Source organism: Myzus persicae, unplaced genomic scaffold (genome assembly GCF_001856785.1).
Source record: "Myzus persicae strain clone G006 unplaced genomic scaffold, MPER_G0061.0, whole genome shotgun sequence".
Lineage (NCBI taxonomy): Eukaryota > Metazoa > Arthropoda > Insecta > Hemiptera > Aphididae > Myzus > Myzus persicae.
In genome coordinates this window covers 281,685-300,630 of record NW_019102632.1, presented here as the reverse complement: position 1 = coordinate 300,630, position 18,946 = coordinate 281,685, and the positions used below count along the sequence as shown (strand labels likewise).

Sequence of the window (18,946 nt, the reverse complement as noted above, 5' to 3'; positions counted from 1 at the left end):
CATTAATTATATTAAGCCTTTTTATCAAGAAAGACTTTCAATGTTTATTTTATTTTTTTACCGATTCAATGACTCATTATTTCATTATAAAAAGTAAAGTAATCATGCATTCATCAAGAACCTAAAAGTTCATAAAATGATTAGTTAACAACCATTTTCCAAAAAAAAGTAAGCCTATAAAAGTAGGGATGTATACATCATGGGGTCCAAGCAGTGACTTGAAATTGAAGAAATTGAAGACAATACACAACTTATGTCATACCTTTATTAAAATATTATAAAATATGAGTATATTTACTTGTTTTTTTAAACCACAAAACCAATACATTTTTGACTTTTCATTTAATTTAATTTTTGTTCATTCCACCCACTCAGTTATACGAGATTTCACATTTATTAACATGAATAATTCCAACAGAATCGTATTGAGATTCGTATATTGACAACACGTTAACACTTTTACACTGATACACTATATAATAAATGTATATATGTTACGGGCAGTGGAAAATTCGGGCAATGTATACAATGCCCGGGCATTGTACACAGTGACCGGACATTGTATACAATGTCCGGGTATATTGGACAATGTAAATTGTGAAGTATTTATACAAATAATCTGCGTAATATATTTTGTAATATATTTTGATGATCCTGATATGAACTAATATGAACTTATAATCGCCATCTGATTATGCTTGCATGTCGATCAAGTCAATTTGACAGCGAGAATTCATTTCTGAAGATATGATTGGTTTTACAACCAACCCTTTTTTAGCTGTACTTCCCTTCTTTTTATGCGATTCGCAATTATTTAAGTATAACATTATTACATCTCTAGTTATATTTTTGTACTTTTTATTAATCTCGTGTTCCATTCTATTTCTACCTCCATGTCCAATTGACAAATGAACTTCATGTATACTATCATATAACTGAACATTATGTACATAATATTTTATTGCATTACCTTTAAATACATTTAAAATTTAATTTATTAAAAAAAAATTGTAATACTCTTATATAAATAACCATATAAACGAGTATAATTAAATTAGTATATAATAATATCATTGATTAGGTAAAATAATATTATGCAGATTATTTGTATAAATACTTCATAATTAACATTGCCCAATATACTTCGGCCATTGTACACAATGCCCGGTCACTGTATACAATGTCCGGCCATTGTATACATTGTCCGAATTTTCCACTTTGCCCGTAACATAATAATTATATATATTTAGAGTTTTACCTAAGCACTTTATACAATAACAATTTTTTAATTTTGGAGAAAAATTAGTAAAATGATGTGTCTTTGATTTGTCAATAATTTAATATAGAACTTATTTATGATGATATCTACTTAAAATTATATAAAATAGTTTTTGAAAATATAATTATGTCACTAACGTTGGTCGAAAATTGCCAAAGAGCCAACATCCTGCTTAGAGAGGGAAAATACCATTAGACAAGATGGATTTAAGTTGATAGTTAACGGATTTGTTCTATTTTTAACTTATACAGCCATATAAGACGGCAGTAGAATATTGTAGTTGCACACTCTTGTACAAATGTTATAACTATTGTTAGCTGTGATGAAATGTATTATTTTAGTACAAGGACCAACACAAAGGTGGGGGGGGGCAAAATATAAAACAATCATACCAATGGTAACAGGTGGAGTTAACTCTGTTGAAATGTCAGATTGGACTACTGAAGACTACCACCGGATTAGTCCACTTTGGGCCCATACTAGTGGATTAGCTCATCATCATGGTTGAACAGAGTCCAAGTACAATTTAGCAAGACAGATAAAATAATCGATCATGTGGTATTCGTGATTTCTCTTAGGACAGTAGACATGATTGATCAAACGTGTAGCTGGTCAGAGGTTTTTGGCAAAAAAAGAGTTGAAAATCGTGATTCAGGCCTTGAGAAATTGAGCATTGTCAAGACGACGGCGATTACCAGCAGACAGCTTACTTTGCGGTGACCGACTACTAGAGCTTTATATATTATATTAGAACAGGAGGGGAAAATAACACATAATACAGTTGAAACTATTTATATTGAGACTATTTACTTCATTAGTTGTGATAAAACTTTAAATTTATGTGTTAGTAAGGGAAAAATAGATTTTAATAAAGAAGGATTTTCAAAATTCCATACAAATTCCAACATAAAAGATAAACATCCAAGATGATCATCGGGAATTAGAGCAGCTTAGGATCGAAACCTCTACCATTCAACTTGTGGACGAATGACGATGAAAATACTAAGCTAACTGTGTGAACCTACGATGCCCGGACTCGCACCATTTCAAATACTTAAATCTGTCAATTGGTGATCAGACGAGAAAACTGTTCTACACTGTGCCATTGTGTGGATCGTAAAAAATACCAATGCTCTATGAGGACTCTCCTACATTGTTATGATGAGATTTTTCGGCTATAGAATTCCTTTGCCCAAGGTATGCGTAACGGTTGTTGGCAAACCTGTAAGTATTTCTCGACCGGTGATAGTGTGCCCCGACGAAGGCTTAATTGTACATCCAGTGCACCAAGTTGGATATGGTAAGAACTATTTTTAATGACTTCCAGGCTTCCGAGGGGGCCCAATACCTAAGTGACGCGGCCCAGCACCCTAACCTAACCTAATCTAATCTGGAACCTGGTTTGGAGAAGGTATTTGTGTGTATTAGTAGCCCTCAAGGTAAGGCTTGAGGAATGCCATTAACTCAGAACCATAATTGCCTATAAATGCAGCACAACGACTGATACAATTTGTAGGAGGCAAAGTTTTCATCTTGCGCTCCTATATGAGTAGTAGAGCTCTATGAGTTGGCAACGATATCGAAGACCCTATCAGGATGATTTATCGTGTGATGTCCCAAAGGGTTCTGTTATGTTCAAGGGACATCAGCCAGTGATGTGACTTAGCTCACAGCAAACTTTTTACTAGTAGGTATACTAGTATAACCTTAGGCAATGCTTTCAAATATAAGATGAGGTGCATAATGCAATAAAGAAAACCAAACTAAACAAGGGTGGAGGTTTCGATGGGGCACAATCTAAGTTTTTAATTTCGCAGGACCAAAAACTTACGCCTAGCCAACTACGTTCTACAATGATATTTTAGCTACTACAAAATTACAAAAACATTTTAAAAGAGCGAAAGTGATTGAGCTACTAAAACCTGGAAGGACGAATATGAAGCCACAGAGGCGCAGACTACCGGCGCGGCGTATATCACTGCTCTCTATAAAGAAGTTTCTCTTCAATAACGTTTCTATAGGAATATGAAGTCCAGATATTATGATACATTGAAATTATCAAAAAAACCTCCAGGTCTCTGCTGTACAAAGGGTAAAGTTTTTTTGAAACAAATTGCTCATCCACCTAAACCATTAAAAAGTGTTTTGAATTATTAACATCCTGATTCCCAGCATTTCCTTGAATCAATTTGTGCTTACAACTACGTTTTTCAAATTTATTGTCAATGAAGGCTAGCACGGGAATGATAGGCCTAAACCCAAACTATTGATAGGGCTCAATAAAGATGTCACGGAGAGGCAGCATGGTGTTGCTGTCACAAAGCTACAGGTTAAGAGAGAAATACGAGCCACTTTATAGAACCCTCAAGCAGGTATTAAATCACGAACCTCGTGAAGTCTCCATCTCTTAAGATGTGGGAAGAATCAAAGCGAGGGGCCACACATCATCGGCTCTAAATTGATCAGGTTTAGCGATCATGGTATTGCCTCAGTCGAGTCTCAATGTTTTTCGGGTTGACCTCCTCAATGACTGCTTCTGCTTTCTCCCCATCCCCATTGACGGTAAAAGAGTAGAAAAAAGTTTTAAGCGCATCGATAAGCTGTTCCGGGACGAGTTTACTCCTGGCGAAACCGATGTTAATGATCTCGAGGGTGAAAAAGGGCAGAGCTCAACCCGACCTGGATTCCCAAGAATGTTACCTCCTCACCCAGTCACCCTCACCCAGCGGGTGAAAGGAGGAACCACTCGAGTTAACTGCGGGGTCCGAACACCAACCGGCCGGTCGTCGACCAGAAAGGTGCAGCGATTCATACTTATCTGCATTAAGCCAGAGATCAAGCATGTCCAGATCGTCGTAGGCCTCGTCAATGAACTCTTGAAGCTCCCCCGAACTATCGGCTATAAGTAGTAGGCAAATGCAAGTACCCTGTGGTTCATGGACTCTTCCTGCAGGAGTACCATAACCTGATCCATAGTCGTAATGAAAAGGAGACTATTCGACGGCTCCCCCTGCTTGATGCCAGACTACACCAGAATGTCTTTAGCAGGGCTTGAAACCGAAAATTTTTTTTCCGGCTTAGGTTTCGGTTTTAGATACCGGTATTGATTTTTTCCGGTTTCAGTTTTGGTTTCGATTTCGATTTCGGTTTTTAACGGTTTTAACCGCTATTCAAAATCGGTATCGAAAATCAGTTTCAAGCCCTGGTCTTTAGTCATAAGTCTCCCATGATCACTGACGAAATAGCACCAATGTAGATGTACTGAGTGGAGAATAGAATATTCACACCAGCCCCACTCATATCAATTACAGCTCCAAAACGATGTGCGAAATCGCGCCGAATTCGTTTTAAAAAATGCACCAAGCAATTTCGTTGTCCACTCCGTAGATCCTGGCCTTCTCAGGCACTCCATTGAGTGGTTCCGCGTAATCTAAACTGCCGTCCAAACGCAAGAATCCTTTCTGGCATGAGTTTAGAACCTTGTTTGGCGTGAGCACATTTGTCAGTTGGTCGGTGACACATCACACATATAGTTTATACAGCACTCAGCTGAGTGAGATGAGTCGCAATTTTCCAAGGTGCTCCTTCGGGCTTTGCTTGTAAATTAGCACCGACACTGCTTTCGTCCATGTGGATGGAATCATCTTGTAACGGAGGCACATGTTGAAGAGTTAACAATATCCGTTAAGACTGTGCACTCCACGTCGAGTCTCTTCCAATACCACTAAGTTGAACCCCATTCTCTGTGTTCTCAAACTTAGTCCAATGCTAAAGCTGTCAAAATGTCTATCGTACATTCAAAATTGTATAATAAACAACCATTTGTTGTATCGAATGTATTTTTTAAAGGAGATAATCCTGTGCAATAGTGGATGTTATATCTATAAAGACATCCAAACAAAATGTAAAACTTTCCTAACAACCAAATTGAAGACAGTAAAAAAATCCTAATACCTCATCAACCCAAACTTTTGAAAACAATGTACAAGCATTTATCGGCAACAACTTTAAACGCGAAAACGTGAAAACCGTTCAAAATAAACAAACTAATAACCAGTTCCAACAAAACAATCTCGATTCTAAAATTTGATGAATCAACTGACTTCATTCAATAAATAACTTCAATCAATAATTAACCCACTTATCTCCCTGCTAACGACAGTAATCAATAAAGTTCCCTTAAAAAAAATAATTAACAATGTTTCTGTGGAACCCAAATGGTGTATTCCAACACAAAAATGAATTGCAATATCTACTCAATGAAAAAAACTCAAGTCCATTTCCTCAGCCTCCCACTAGCCATCATTATCGAAAAGCATCTCACCCAAAATTCAAACTTGAACATTATGTGATTACTCAATTACACAAAACTGAAAATCCCCTGGACCTCTGCTCATGCATGTATTGCGATAGTTATTTTTTTTGACATAGAATACCATGAATTTTCAAGCTTTCAAGAACTACAAATGCAAGCAACAATTATTTCTATGTGAACACAAAACATACAGATCGAAATTGCCACTATTTACTGCTCACTCGGTTACGAAATTAACAGCTAGGACTTCAACAGGTTTTTTTAACTGTTAGGTCATTCTTTCAAAACTAGTGTTGACTACATCGCAAAACACTCTATTTGGGATGGCAGGACCCCAAACCAAAGAATTTCAGCACACCTCAAGTTCTTAACGATAAATCTATTATCTTTCATTTTCCCATCCAACCCCCCAACACAATGACCAACTCACACAAATAGATTATCCGAAATACTTGATTCCTTTATTTTCAAAGTTCCCAAACATTTAAATTCCAACATCTAAAATATGTGTGATCTATCGAGTGATCACTATCCTATAGTTGTATTGATGGCTGGCGATGTGACACTAAACTCTAGACCTTATTTAAAAAATAAGCGGATGACTGGATATATTTAAATACAATTTGGACCAAAATATTAATCTGAAAATAGCACTTAAAACACATTCTAACGTAGACAACGCAGAAAAATGTATTTTTCAAACAATTCGACAAGTAGCCACTATGGTAACATTACGTATCAAGCCACATAACATAAATTCTTCCTTAATCTCAAGTCTCAATATAAAACCACTTATCATAAACAAACTTCGTGCTACAACCAATTTGCAAAATACACGATATCTAGTCATAAAAAAATGTTTAATTGTGCAACTAATCTTTTGAAGTATAAACTGCACATACATAAATCCGAACAGTTTCAATTGTACATGAAGTCTTTGGAACTAAATGACGGATCACTTTGGAAAACAACCAAAAGACTTACCAGACGCAGAGAAAATCTCTTTGACCTATCATACCGACTTATAAGTTTACTTCCAGTCCTTGGTAAACTTTTTGAAGAGACGCTCTTGAAAAGATTACTTACCATTTCCAAGATTATTCTATTATATCAAATAATAAATTTAGATTCCGCAATAGGTACTCTACAATTCAACAAATTCATCGTTTAGCTGATGAAATCTCAACTGATCTGGAGAGCAAAGAATACTGTTTTGGACTCTTTTTAGATATTGCGAAATCTTTCGATAGAATCTGACTTGAAATCTTACTTTATAAATTGAAACACTTATGCCTCCTCCCTAATATCTTATTTTAAAATCATATCAAAATGGATTCTTTGTCGTATGTCAGAGTAACAGTTTTTCATCCACCCACCCAATATATGCTTGATTTCCACATTGTAGTGACTTATCACCCGATATATGCAATGTTGGTGCAGCTGACATACATCAACCCACTAACACGATTCTTGGTTCATACAATGATGGCAGTGCTATTCTTGCTTCAAGTTCAAATATGAACCTAGTTTCAAAAGCTCTTCATGGTCAAAAAATAAAAATTGAAGAGTGGGAAAAAACGGAAAATCAAAATAAATATTGACAAATCTCTGCAAGTCACTTTCACATTAGAAAAATCTCTCCAATTGTGACCTCAATTACTCCATATAACATCCTCATCCCTGTCCGAACTTAAATTGAATACTTATAATTCAAAATACTAAATAAAAGACTAACCTAGGCTCCCTCACTTAAAAGAGAAAAAGTTAGCTAACAATAGACTTACCCTCCTCAACTCAAAAATAGCACTTCAAACAAGCTACTTGTACATAAGTCAATATTAAGACCAGTTTGGGTCTTATGGAATCACAATCTGGGGTACTTATTAGCAAACCTTCAAACATCAGACCAATTCAGGCATTTCAATGAATTACACTGAGCCTACTAACCCACGTACCTACATTGTATGTTCCTAAACTTTCTCTACACAAAGATCTAATAATAAGTACTATCACCAAGAAGTAACAAAAATAGTGTACAAACGCATCCACCAAAATTTAAAAACGTAAATGTTATTGAGACCTAACAAATTAGGAAAGGCGGTGTTACCAACGATTCACTTTCTCTTCACGTCACTTGTGTTATTTTAATCTTATTTCTTAGGTTCTTTTATTGTTAATTTGTTTAATGTAAAAATTGTGTACAGATTGTGAATTATCTTCAAGAAAAAAAGAAGTTTTATGTAAAATAATAATAATTTTGAATAATGTGCGTATTTATGTAAAAATATTTAAGAGGTATAATACATAGTGAATAGTGTTGTGAAAATATGATGTAGCAAGTGTGAACAAATTATTTTAAATAAATAACTACATGGTCTATGATTATGGCTTCTTTGTATTATAATATATATATAATATATATATGTTGGCACAAATGGCCATATTTAAATATGCTTATTTATTATTATTTGTTATGAATGTCACATAGGCACTTATCACTGTATTTTTATTATGTAGTGTGTATGCCAAACAGGCAATTGTATAATTTAGTATATTGTTATTAAATTGTTGAGCCAGAAGGGCTGAGCTTATGTTATATTTGTATGCTACTATATAAATTGTATATATTTTGTATCTACTCTTACTTTTATACCCAGCAAAATGTCTTACCGGAGACTTGTCGTATACGCCACACAAAGCTTGAAGTTATATTTCACAGATATATTTCGGTTTCCGATTCCCAAACCGTTAAACGAGTAAATATCGACACCTATGATAAAAGCTTATTTAAATTCCCCTTTTGGTGACCACTGGTAATGAGACTGCACTAAAAAATGATTTAACCAAACCCCATAGTATTTCTACTCATTAACTCTGAGGTCCCATTACTCTTGAACAACTGACTACGACAACGAGTGTTGGATTTTTGAATGTGAGATCTCATTGACCTAAATAAAGTCTTACTCTTTCTCAACGGACCACGATAACGAGTACTGGATGAGAAAGTAAATACTACAGTGTCTTGTTACCTTTTCCAAAAGTGATATTCACCACTAAAGTCTTAAATAAAAGTTGAACACAATTTTCGGACAGAAACACTTTTGTTGATATAATTTTAAAACAATCGTAAAATAAAACACTTAGCCATCGCACCTACGCTCACGCCGAATTCCAGACGTAAGTACTGACAGCGGTACTGCCTTGTGCAGTTGTGCAATCGTGAGTGCTCTTCTGGTAGTGGTGTTAAATGCATACAAATAACAAATTAGTGTCACCTCATCACATTTTAGCTTCATTCGTCTGAACAATCATTTATTTATTCACCAATATATATTTCTACATCAATACTATGCATTATATACATTATAATTTACAATTGTAAGGTTGTCTAAGGTAGATTCTACGTTACTAATAATACTAACAGATTCTTCTTACCTTTGTTACATTTTTACAGAAACACTCACTAATTAACACAAATTAGTAAAATATTAAAGATAGTAAATAATTTAAGATTAACCTACCTATACAATACTCAAAGAGAATACTTTGAAAAAGATATTAATTTTTAAATCAATAAGTGACTTACTCAGATAACTTTTTCATTGTTTAAGAAAAAACAATTTGTGGGAAATCTCCTTTTAAATATTCGTTAGATGTGAAAAGAAAAAAATTAAGGATATCAAACTATAAATAATTTGCATATTTTCGAGATTATGTTGAGTTTCTTCAAAATTTGAACTTTAAATGCATTTAAAAATACCGACACTGGTTTGGTCGTAATCTAAGGTATTTTATAATTTTTCAATTTTTCCGGGGCAAAGTCTGATTTTACTGAAAGCTAGTATAATATATTATATTGATTTGTATAGATCGCTGCAGTACCTATGTAACAATTGTCGTCATCGACATCTTACAGTAGTACAGTACTCCTTGCGTTAAGCACGGGTAATATGTTGAATGTTAGTAATGGAAAATGTGTATATATGTATGTAATATATATTATGCTGACGCGATGTTTAGCACACGTCATTTTAACCGACCATTACTCCGAGCATTCGATAGATAGAGTCAAGAGTTAATAGGTGGTGATGGTGGGTAGCGGAAAGTCGATAGATAAGTCAAGAGTCAATAGATGGTCGACAGTCGATGGTCTAAATTGGAAGTCGAGGGCTGACAACGACCTGAAGAGGACCGTGGACGACCAATCAACCCACATTGGATATCGGCACCCACGACACACTATGGCAGGATCGGTAACTCTTAGTTATAGTTTCTAAGTAAATCTGATGTTAAAACATAAATATATTACATTTATACATCAATATTAATAACAGATACATTATATATATTTACGTTGAGTACTTTGCTTCACATAAGATAACCCTGATCACTAACAATAATATCACCCACCGAGGTCGAGTCCCCGAGACCTCGTAAAAGTAAACAGATCGACACAGGTCGCGAGTAACAGAGCGATACGTGGAGAGAGGACGTTACACCTAGAATTTTTTTTTTACTTCGTGTTTCCGTGGGAGACCGATTGTTTATCTGCCACAAATCTCGGAAAATATTACTTTTGTTAATTCTAGAAATTAGTTCAGTTCATGCAACTGGAACTATTTTATTATTATTAAACAATAAGTTATGGATTCGATGATGTTAAACGACGCTTGGTACACGACGTGCCCTTTGGACGACTTCCGCTCGGTTCTGCGCCTGATATGTGTCGAGTTGATGAAGTTCGCTTGGCCCGCCATGACGTTGTTGTTTGTTCTCTTCTCTACGGTCAACGTAACAGCTAGGTTGGTAGAAAGCGTGCTGAATGTGTTCATCAGAGAGCCGGAGGTCGTGGCCTGTCCAGTGCGGAGGAAGGGCGTCTTGAAGTTCTTCAACAGGCGTGCGATCCGCCCGACACTCACTGCCACAGCAGCGATTCTATTATGGTGGTTGTACCTCAATACCGTTGTCAAACCCGTGTATTTCCTAGTCGCCGGGTCGGCGTTATCCGCATTCCAGTTTTGTGGCTCCATAATCGCAGCAATCCTGATGGGTGGTATTCGCTTGGGTAGAATATTTTTATAATCTACAATGATATACTATTTTTAAACTGCATGCATCTTTTAACATCAATAATTATAATAATGATTTACAAAAAAACGTTGTCTTTACTTAGGTACTTTTATTTAAAAATATGGGTACAACAACATTTATTTACGTTTTTACCTACGATTTTCTCGAGATATTACCGTTTTCATTAAGGTTACGTATTTGACTTATAGCATTATAGATTATATACATAATTATTGGATATCTCCAAGTTGACAAAACTTATATTAGTAAGTATGTTGTCTTGCCAAAACACGTTACGACTTTTTCAAAATTATTAAAATGAATAAGTTAAGTTTTTAGCGTAAATTATAAAAAATGCAGTATTTTAATAATATAATAGATATACAGGTTTGAGGTTACAGGCATACACAATAGAAGTGGCGTGTTAAACTAATTTTTGGAGAGAAGCAAAAATATATAAAAGGTACTGATTATGGATATTTACTACTTAATATTATATATCTTGGCATATCTCACATATCTCAAGTACGTAACTACTATTGTAAAATTTTAAATGTACAATGACGATACAATCGCTATAGGTATTTAATTAATTAATTATGTATTTTAAATATTGATTCCAGCAATTTGTTATTTCTTGTACAAATTGACTTATCATATCGATCAAAGTACCATTAAACTTGTCGGTTGACTCTGGGGGCTGTAAGCTATTATTAATTTAGTATTTTGTATATTCAGTGCTTTTAATGGGTCTTTTACTAATTTATTTGTAAAGTGTAACCAACTATCTCAATGTAGGTACTTCCCCTATCGCCCCGAACTGCAATATTACGTCTATGAGAAATGCTGCCGTTGATTTTGAGTCAGCAAGCCTATATGCCTTTGCTATGGCATACTTTGTAGTCGCGCATGTGACTACTAAAATGTATGAATATCCATTACTCGGAGGATTAATTGGCCCTATGTAGTCTATAGTGAACCTCTCGAAGGGTCTTCCTGTTATTTTTGGTGATGTTAACATGTGACCGTATCCGTATGTAGCCGTTTTATCAGTCTTTCGTAAGGTTCCTAAACCTAAATAAAAAAATATAAAATACATCCCTGTAAAATCGTCATCAGAAATCTTAATTTATATAAATAGTTGAAATTGAATGCAAAATGTTATTGTCTAAAAATATATCAACAATATCAAATGATGCACAATGCTTATATTCTAAAAAAAATAATATTGACATACCCTTGATTCAGTGTAATTAAAATTTTTATTTAATATCATATTAATTAGTCCTTTTTTCGAATAATTTATTCACTTTTATATATTATTTATATATTTATTTATTTATGTATGATAAACGGGTAATAACCCTTTTGTAATTGTACTCCGATACTATAACTCGTAAAAATATTGTACGTGTGTAGTTATAGAAAATAAATTTCATGATATTTTAAAACCATAAATGTAAGTCAGTGTAAAGATCGTCGTAGTTTTAATTTTAAAATTTGAAAACACATATGGTTTACCATTGTTTTACTTTCCCATAATTCAAATTTTTATTTCATATTTTGGTAATTTTTGTTACATAATAATATAATATAGGTACATAAATGTACTATGTTTGTAATGTATATTTTTTCTTTTATATTACATATAAATCACAGCTCTCTACTTATAACTAATTAGTGAATTATATACCAGCTGTAATTCTGTATAATATACCTACTATTATGGTATTGATCATTGTTGATAATGTTTTTAAAATTTTTTTTTTTATAATTCAAATCACAACGATGAGGAACTTAAGTAATTATCAGCATCCTGCCTGTCTCCTGCTGCTGAAACCGTCTTTAACTCTCTGCCCAAAATGCCGATTGCCAGAAATTGCTGGTACGTCTCTATAAGTAATTATACTTCAAGTGTTTGGCTAGTCTACAATGTGTTCTACACTACTGTCTCATAGCTAACATATGTCGCTATAATAGGTAACCACGGATCAATAATAGGCACTATAATTATAATAATAACCATAACAATAATAATAATAATAACTTAATTCTTAATTAACAACTAAATTGTATGGATTGTATAAATGTTTTTTTAAATTTTTAATCAGTAGGTAACTTAAGAAAAAAATGCTTAAAATAAACAGATAGGTTGCTTACTAATCATTTCTATGATTTCTCAAATAATATTCCGATGCCGATAGCACGATATATATGTCGTATATATCGCAGTATTGCAGCATTTAATAAAAATAATTGTGAAAGGCCATAAGTCTAACTTTTTGAGTTTATGAGAGTATTTTATAATACTTGAAAAATGCATGTAGGTACCTACCTATATTCTAATAAGTAGGTATGTTCGGAAGTACCTATTTAAGTTCTTAGTTCCAAACTCATATAGGTACAGAGCTCTCAGAGACTTAGATTCAAACTTTAAATCGCTTTTTCTCAAAACTAAATTTTGAGTTTTGCCAGTGTTGGTCTAGAGGTGCAAATTATACACACATACACACACACCTTATTAGTTATTATACATGACTATTGACTACCTCACCACATAGCTCATTAGTATTTGTGCGGCGAACCCAACTAATTCTAGCTGAGCTATAACGCCCCTAAACACACAAAAACACATAGGTCGATCAGTGCGTGATAAAGTGAATGTCAAAATAAATCTATAAAAAATAAAATAATAATAGGTAAATAAATCTACTGTGCCACGATAATGTGCCCAACGAAGTATTTCGGAAACCGGTCGCCCTACCTAATATTGTTTGTTCCCGGCCCTAATAAGTGCCTAGTATGTTTAAGTATGTAAAAATATATAAATAGAACAATATTACATCTGTCAACTGATTCATCAATTTTTAGAATAGTTTATTAAGGTAAGGGAATTATAAAAATATGAACAACTATTGAAATGGAATACTGATATCATTGATATATGTGTTGTTTAATTATTATTATTGTCTTGGTAGTTAGTACTTTGCATACAACAAATGCACCAATGTACACCATTGTATAATTTATATTAATCTATATTCTAATATTGTATAGCATTATAAGATGCACAATGCGTCGATGCCAATTTTTAGCACCTCCTGGTCCAACAGTTAAAAATAATATATTAACAAATAATATGGCAAGCTATGTGAGCCGCTAAATATGTGACCCAATAATATATATATATTACAACTTACAAGGCAGCTATTAGAGCTGTAATATGATTTATATGAATATAACAATACGAATAAAGTAATAACTCACAGATTGTGGATCGCGAACTGGCCAGCTGTTACAATCGCTATAATACTGAAAATAATACTAACACAGTTTTCAATTTTATGATAAAAACATTTTTCTTGTCATGTTATTTCTCATTAATTTCTTATATTGGTTATACAATACCTAACTTAACCACGGTGCCTATGGTTATAGTGGCCAATTGATATACATATTGATATTATATGAATATTATAGTATTATACTATTTGAACATTTTGTACATTTCTTATGTTGTTATACATTCAGTGTTTTAATGACAGATATTCTAATATGTTTCCAAGAAGTAGGGGTTATAAGTATTATCACCTACTTACTTCAAAGTTGAGTCATTTGATGAAATTATTAGTTAAATCACCAATAATTTAAGACATCGAGTAATTAATTTTTGTAATACCTTACATATTTTGAACAAAAGGGTCTTAAATTTATATTTTAAAATATTAAAAACCAACTTCTAACTATTACTTTAATTTAAGGTTATTATTTTCACCGAACTTTAGAAAAAATGTAGAAAATGTCAGAAACTGACTTATATTCCGATTGAGTTAGGTTTTGTATTAAAGTAACTCAACTTTAGCTAGTTGAAAAAAATATCTAAGATGCCCAGCTTTGGTAATAACCATAGGTAGGTACATGCTTACTGTAATTATTATTATAAAGAGAATGCTTAACCATAGACACCAAGTGTGCCCGACACACGGACCTCAGAAGTATTCAAACCGGCCCGTGAAAAACTAAAAAAATTGAAAATTGCCAATGTTCTTCAACTGCTGAAAACAAGTCAACATTTTAAATACTTTCTGATTGGATAAATTTTTATCTGTATTTAAATACAATTTTAAAGAGTTGATATGTGCAGTTACTTGTTCCCATCTAATTTCGATAAGAGCAAATTTATGTTCGTCTCATTTACTTGCTCCTATTTAGTTACAAAGTTATAGTCGGGGTCACAATGAATTAGCATTGTTTGTCATGTGTCAAGTAGCATTTTTTTGATAGTGGTATCCAAATCACAAATTTATATATATTTTTGAAATAACAAATTATTTATAATGTGGGTGTTATTTTATTTAAATTTTTTATATAGTAAGGTTTTCTTTATTTTTATGATGATATAAATTAACATGATAGCAGTGTTATAGAAAAATTACGAAAATCAATAGTTAACTACAGTACTACAGTAACAACGAGAGCGAGTGTTCATTTTTCATGCTGCCGAATATAGTTAACGTTGACCACATTACTTTAGCTTCTATTTTTTTTATTATTTGACATAATAAACAGTATATACAATTTAGCACAGTAAGTTTATATGATAAAAGTAGAAAATAACAGCTATGGTAGCTGTGATCAAGCAGCCACACATTAGGATATTTGACTCTAGGCTAATGATTTAAACTTAAGCTTCTATAGATAAAATAAACTGTAAATGTGTACATTATAAGTATAATACATTTAATATGTTATATTTTATAAGTTCTAGATAAGTTGCAATACATTTTAAATTTATTTTCAGAACAATAACATTCTTACTCTCGAGAAGCACTATAATTGATGATTTGTTAATAGAAAATCAATCTTAACCAGTGCAACAACAAACATATTATGTACACACATTTTCTGTTTTTTTTCATAATATTAAAGAGGAAAATTACAACAAACTATAATATATGACACGGCCCCAGCGCCTCATCACTCTCTCTCAACCGTACACACTGCCACTCTGGCCTAAAGGGGGAATATCGAGATTTAATGAATAATTAGCAGGTGGCCCTAGTGTTACGCGTCCGGCAGTCCGACGCGTGGGTCGCAGGTTCAAATCCCGTACCGTGCAATTTTTTTCATTAATTTCTCGATACCTCTCCCAAGACCGGCCACATCACCTGTGGTCCGATCATATACTTTCTCAAATTGAATGAAACGTTAGCGTTGTATACAATAGCACTTATGGTATAATACAAATGTATAATTAATTTACGATGCATTTTTTTTAAAAACAATTTATATTCATTTAAATATTGAATACAAATCAGATTGGATAATTAACATGATAATATTTGAATAGATATTAACAATCAAACTCTTTAACAGTTAATGCTTTTGGCGTTTTCTTTTCTTTTGAACATTTTGTGTTATGTTGAATACCAATTCTTCCTCTTCTTAGCTTTTATTTATGAACATCAAAGGGTGAAAATTTTCTCGTACTAAATCCTATTTAATACATAAATTAATTAATAAATATTGTTCACTCATTTTAATACAGTAAATTTGTTACATACTCTAAATTCATTTGTTTGCTTAGTAGCAAGTACATTTAATTGCCTTAGGATAGGTGTCATATCACTGATGGATGATATTGGTTTGTGCAATTTGTACTAAGAATACGAGTGATCGGACAACTGGCTCAATTCCATGGTGCATATGATTTAACAATGGTATTAACGCTTCCATAAAATAACAGACGCTTGAAAAAGGCGTAAGAAATAAAACCTCTTCCAACTCACTAGAAATTAAGTAAATTATATTAGTTTAACTTTTAACTCATTATACAAATAATAAGAATTATAAAATGAGATTATTCTAGTAAATTCAATTTGCCTAGAGCGTATTGTTTTAATTATTTCCAATAAATAATTGTCAGTGGTTTTAACATTAAAAGCAGTGATTATTATTGGTAATGTTGGTTTGTCACCATCTTTAATTTCACTTTCTAATAGGTTATCTTTGTATTCTTTGATCACATTTAAACATTCCAACAATAATTCAGCCTAAAAATAATAAAATTAAAAACATTTAGGAACAATATTAATGAATTGAATTTGTATTACAGCTTTCTCTGATGAAATGGTCTTTTTTTGTCGGCAATGCGAGAACAGATGACCCTCCATATACATTGGTTTCTTCAGTGGCTAGTTCTTTATCATCTTTTTCCCGCTCATCTTCTAATACAAGGGGCTCTTCCGTTTTTTCAAATTAACGTATAGCATTGCCTTAGCCACAACTCACAACATAATAACCATTTCCGCTCACAGACATATTACGGCATTCACCTCTGTGACCCTAAGCCAAATTAAATACATAACATATAGTAACACTCAAAAATAATAATAATTAATTACTTGAAATGTTAAAACTCTCTCAAAAACATCAGCGTCCCAATGTTTAATGTTTCCATTTTCGTCGGTAATGAAAAATTGATGGGTCATAGGAATAAATTTAATACTGGTCAATGTAGACCTATTAAGCGCCTATGACAATCTCCGTAATCTAAGCACCAAATTCTGATTGTCTTATCAGCACTTGCAGTTATAATGATTGATGAATCATAACTTATGTCCATATCATTTACTGGTAATGTGTGTCCATAAAGATCAATGAAGTGCTAAAAAAAATATATCATTTTCATTGTTCTACGGTCATAAAAAGTTTTTCGTTTATATATTTAGAGTACAATAATAACATTCACCTTCAACGTGTCCATAAAAAATATTTTGACTGTGTTATCTAAAAGAGAAACTGCCAGCAATTTGTTATCTGGGCTTACTCTTGCGCACTGTACATTTTCATCTAATTCTAATGTCTTCAAGTGTAACTATGTTAACACTTTTTTATCAGAACTCGGCAATGTTACTAGGTCTAATTGCCATAGTTTAACTGTACTATGACCACCACCTGTTACACAACCCAACTGTTGTTTGTTTAAAAAAAAAATTGTATTAGAATGGTAAAAACAAAAGTAAATATTATTTTTTACCTCATCTGGTAACATATTAATTGACTTTAAATCTTTTTGATGAGTAGAAATGCTTTCAATTATATCTCCTTCGGCTATGTCAATTACCAACAATTTATCATCTTCAAGTCCAGCTAAAATGTGTCGGTCTCCAGGGAGCACACATAAACACTGTACAGCACTAGACGTCTCAACAGTTCGAATACAATTAAGTTTTCCTACTCCACACTTTTATAGACTCTGAATCTCCAGCGAACATTGCTAAATTATCTGAACTAAATGATACAACTCGAACATTTGATCTATGGTTGTGTAACGAAATGTTGCGAATTAGTTTTACTTCTTAGCCAACTGCTAATGACAAAGAATAAAACGCTAAATTATTATCTTCCATACTTATAACAACCTGTTGAAATTATAAAATAGAACGATATTAAATATTTGACCATGATATTTAAAACTTTAATTGATTTGACATTACTTTAACTTGAGTATGATTTAAAACCGAATCGGCAGACCCTGTTTTGTGGTTTGTCAAAATAGGAGGTAATCGTTAAATCATATCTTGTAGCTCTGAATTTTTTTCATTTAAAAATACTGTATCTTCAATATGTTCATCCCGCTTATTAAACATATAAATTAACAATTAATAAAGACGTAAAACCAACGAAAACTTAGTTTTAGAAGACAATCACTCCCACAAAAACTATTAATGCTTGTTTATTCTAAAAATTAAAAGCAGTATTCTTATTCTGCCAAACTACATTTCAATGTACATTTTAACATTGATAGTCTCAATATGTTTTATATATTTCAATAACATAATATAAATACAGTGTCTCTCAGTAAAATATCTGATATATACAACCCTCACCAGTGCCTTGCCAATTCAACAAAAACAATGGAAAACAATTTGAGTTTTATAGGCTATATACAGCTATTTCATAAATAAAAGGGGTCTTCATACTTGACGTGTGTTATGCTGGTGTATCATATTAGCATATTATCCAGAAACCAATGTATTATTATTATTAATTTAACTTACTTAGAAGCCTTCTTCCTGAATTTTTGTGGAAAATTACATAAACATTCTAACGCTTCGCCATCTCCACCAAAGATAAACAACTTCAGCAATTGCTCCAGCAATTGTCCATGGCCTTGAACACAAAGAACATAGTTTGAATTATCTGTAGCTGAAGATACAACACAATCAGGACATGCACTCATTAATGATCCACTTTTTTCTCATTTAATTGAAGACTAA

General features: G+C 32.8%; 1 pseudogene; it reads right to left on the bottom strand.

Moving 5' to 3' along the window:
* Positions 1-15,956: 15,956 nt before the first annotated feature.
* On the bottom strand, positions 15,957-18,676 carry LOC111032821 (annotated as a pseudogene).
* Between the last annotated feature and the right edge of the window lie 270 nt (positions 18,677-18,946).